The sequence below is a fragment of the Galeopterus variegatus genome, unplaced genomic scaffold, assembly GCF_000696425.1.
Source record: "Galeopterus variegatus unplaced genomic scaffold, G_variegatus-3.0.2 Scaffold2390, whole genome shotgun sequence".
NCBI classification, from domain to species: domain Eukaryota; kingdom Metazoa; phylum Chordata; class Mammalia; order Dermoptera; family Cynocephalidae; genus Galeopterus; species Galeopterus variegatus.
In genome coordinates, this window is record NW_007728501.1 from 136,314 (window position 1) to 139,890 (window position 3,577).

General features: G+C 41.9%; 1 pseudogene; it reads right to left on the reverse strand.

The window, feature by feature from the left end:
- Positions 1–727: 727 nt before the first annotated feature.
- LOC103597680 lies at positions 728–2,964 on the reverse strand (annotated as a pseudogene).
- Between the last annotated feature and the right edge of the window lie 613 nt (positions 2,965–3,577).

The window sequence follows — 3,577 nt, forward strand, 5'->3', positions numbered from 1 at the left end:
GTCAATTACCCTAATTACTTGTTCAGACAGTTAATATACATTATTTTTTTCAAGGAGGGGGAGACAAAACATGTTTTTTCCAGGCCAGGTCTTAATATATGCTGCACCGTCCCATTATTAGGAGCAGCTCTGCCCAAAGCTTGCCAAACGGCTGCCGTAAGGTTCCCCAGGAGCCTGTGCAGTCTTCCTCACTGGTGCTGTCTATGAGGTTTTCTACACTCATAGCAAGGGGCTCCTTAACTATAAATTCACTTTGTGCAGAGGTGAGGAAAGAATCTGATGTATCAATTATTCCTCATTTAAACCATGACTTAAACCTTAGCTTGGGATTTAACTATCTTTATTTTCTAATTAAAATAGAAAAAGAAAGGGGTGGGGGGTAAGGGGTAACAATAGAAACTACTCTTTGCTGACACAGGAACTTTAAATTCTAGTCAGAGTTTTTAAGACCCATATTAAAGGACCACTGATGGTTTTAAAGGAAATAACTGCATAAAATCTGATTGAGACATACATAGTTGAGTCTCATTATTAGCCTAAATAATGTAAGAAAACAATTCTCAACAAAATTGGAGCCCACAGCTGTCAGGTATGCTCTGTCAGGCATGAGCAGGTAAAAGTCTGGAGAAATCGGTTCTCTCCATGCCTGGTGACAAATGAAGAAGGCTCTAGGTGTGATGTAAATAGCAGCTCCCGTGTCTGCTGTGTCTGCAGCTCACAGCTGAGCTTAGCAGTGGAACCGAGTGGAGAACTTGGGAGACACAGGCACAGTGAAAGGCTGGTCGCTTGACTTTACCTCCACACCCTGGTACGTGCATATTGGATCTGCCTTGTGCACCAGTTCTTCCCATAGCCCAGCCAGCGCCTCCTTCTGCTCTTCTTCCTCCAATTGCTGGACTTTCTGGGCTTCGACCTCAGCCCTTCTCTGTTCCACCTCCTGCCACTCCCTGGCTTTCTTCTCAGTGGCGGCTGAAAAGGTTCCTGGACTAGCGGACCAGAAAGGCCCTCAGCAACTGATTTTTTCTCTTTCTTGGGAACAAAGGGCTCCTGGGGGATGACGGTATTTGGACAAGCCTTGAAGCAAACTGCTTCCTTCTGCTATTTCAGTTCTTCTTGCAGCTGGTACCAAGTCTGTGCCTTCGGAGCACCTCTTTTGTCAGTCTCCAAGTAGAAAGGCTCAATTTGAGTCACATTATTTCCCTTTTTCTCTGGCAGGTTAATGGTGTCAAAATGAGGCGAGGTAACGTCCTCGAATTTGGAACCTCCCCTTTCTGAAGTTCTTTTATTTTCTTCTCTTTTCGTAACTGATATTCTTTGTCTCAAGAATCAAAGGAAAAAGGGAATATTTCCACAGTTCTTGTCTCTGGGATCTGGGGCTTAAAAGGCACCCCCAAATGTGGCACAGGTTGAGCTCTTATCACCACCCATTCATCCTCTTATCTTCTTGGATGGGCATTCGGATTCTGTTCTTCAACGCAAAAGCTGGTGACTCGGGGACTGTGATTGGAAGTACCTTCTTTTCGGAAACACCCACAATATCTTCTAAGATCTTAGTAGGGCAAGGTCTGGAATGAAATTCATAGTGGTCATCCTCTGATTTCTTCTTTGACTCTCGATCCTGGATTCTTTTCTCAATTTCCAAATAAAAACCAATAAGCTGGGTGGGTGGTTTCAGGGCAAGGTGGTTTCTTTGGGCAAGATGGTTCCGCCTTCAAGAATTCTGGGATCAAGTTCCTGTGCTTTGAATTTGTGTTGCTGCAGTTTCTCAAGCTCCTCAGCCTCCTGATCTACTGCATTTTCACAGGTCACAGGCCTTGTGCACCGTTTGGTTTGCAGTATGGGAGTCTGTGGGTCTCTGCTGATCTTGGTCACAGAAGATTTGGAGGGTAACAGGCTGGTATCATCCTGCTTGCTCTGCAAATGATATGTGTTAGGTGTTCATTTATGGAAGGCTTCGACCTGCTGTGCAAGGGGCACATATGTAGAAGTTGTTTCATCAAATGTTCTTTTCTTTCCTTGGGACAGGTTGAAAGGCTTAATAATGACACAAATACTTTAGTCACTCGGGCAGGAGACAGAGGGTGCTTTTGTAGTTTAGACGCAAAGTTCACTTTCTTATACTCCACCTGGTTCTTGGGATGTGGTTTGATTCGCTCATCTGTGCAGAAGTGGAAGTCCACTGATTCAGTTGCCCGGCTGACTGATTTCTTCCTAGGTTGTCCTGCTCCTGCAAGAGCAAGTTTCTTGAGGTCTTCATTTCTTTTTCCGCATCTCCACCACCTCCTGCTGCATTTTCATTCTCTTCTCCAACTCTTGCTCCTCAGTACTTTTTAGAACCTTTTGCCTTACAGGTGGTGTACAAGAAACAGTATGTCTGCCCTTGGCTTTCTCTGGGCAACATTCCTTCTTTTTGGAAGTATTTTGATAAGCACTGCCTTCTTCCTCTTCTTTTGGCTTCTTTTCATTGTGATAGAAACTTTCACTTTTTGGAGGGTGGAATTTCACTGGTGATTACAGGAGTGGCACATTTCTTAGCTTTCATATTTACATGGTGTTTTTCTTTCTGTTCCAAATCCTTCTGAGCAGAGAGTCTAACAGATCTTCTCTGAGGCTGGGCTGGAGTAGTTCTTGATAGGGTTCCCTTGACATCCAGGGAAGAACGAGCATTTGATGAAATGGATTGTTCCACAAGATTTTCTTTGTCTGCCTCTTTGTAATAAGTATTGTCAACTGGTCTCAAAGGTGTAACAATAGCTTGCCTTTTCAAAGATCAGCCTTTCTCAAAGGAGTTTTGCCCTGAAAAAGCCCTCCTGTCCCATTCTCCCCAGGAAACTTATTCTCCAAATTGGCCTTCTCCTCAAACCATGAATCTATGTTTTAAGTATCATCCTCATCATCCAGAGACATAAAATTGATGAAGTCCGTGGGGTCACCATAGGAGTAAGAGATTTTAACTCATGACATTGTCACCCCCTTAGCCAGAAGAGCAGATTTTTCCCAGTATTCGTATCCCTTTTCTCAACAGGTCACCTTCTTGCCTCACCTCAGCTCTGACAACTGAGCAGCCATGAACCAGCCCAAACAGGTCATATTCTTGTAAATTAGTTCTTCTGCTCTCTCATTTATTATTTTAAAAGCTGAAATTCTTAAATATACAAAACCATATTCTTAGATTTTATAAAATATTAAATATTATAAAAAATGGAGGGTATTTTTTAAAAGGGATTTAAGGAAGACTAAGGTAGAGACCACTCATGCTTTGTTTTTTTCTTTTTACTTTTTCTTAGGAGTAATGTTCGTAAAATACATTAAGCAATGTTTTCATCATTTATTCAATAATAATAACAAAGTGATATTTATGAATGTTTTAAAATTATTGAAAATACTTGAAATTTGTTTTAAAATGATGCATTTCAGCAAGTTTTCAGTGGAAAGGGCTTATTTACTTTAGTATTATTTTACCTACAGTAGAGAAGTCACTGGCATATTGGCATAAAGGTTTTGGGGTTATGCAGACCTGAGCTTGAGATCCAGCTGCCTCAATTACTGTTTATATGGGCTTGGGCAAGTTGTTTAA